The following is a 550-nucleotide window of genomic DNA, read 5'->3' on the forward strand; positions in this document are numbered from 1 at the left end:
TTGAAGTTTGCGTACAAATGGATGGAAATAGAAAACACTATCCTGAGTGAGGTAAGCCAGACCCAAAAAGAGGAACACGGGATGTACTCACTCATATTTGGTTTCTAGCCATAAATAAAGGACAGTGAGCTTATAATTCGCGATCCTAGAGAAGCTAATTAGAAGGTGAATCCAAAGACAAACATATAGGCATCCTCCTGAATATTAACCTTCATCAGGCAATGAAAGTAGACAGAGACCCACATTGGAGTACTGGACAGGAATCTCAAGGTCCAAATCAGGAGCAGAAGGAGGGGGAGCATGAGCAAGGAGGTCAGTGTTTTATCATAGCAACAGAAAGGAACCACTACGCAGGTGTTAAGTAGCAACTTCCTTCAATTAAAACCTTCCATCGCCGGGCAGTGGTGGTGCACGCCTTTAATCCCAGCACTCAGGAGGCAGAGACAAGCGGATCTCTGTGAGTTCGAGGCCAGCCTGGTATACAAGAGCTAGTTCCAGGACAGGCTCCAAGGCTACAGGGAAACCATGATTAAATAAATAAATAAATAAA

The sequence above is a fragment of the Microtus ochrogaster genome, unplaced genomic scaffold (genome assembly GCF_000317375.1).
Source record: "Microtus ochrogaster isolate Prairie Vole_2 unplaced genomic scaffold, MicOch1.0 UNK1, whole genome shotgun sequence".
Taxonomy (NCBI): Eukaryota; Metazoa; Chordata; class Mammalia; order Rodentia; family Cricetidae; genus Microtus; species Microtus ochrogaster.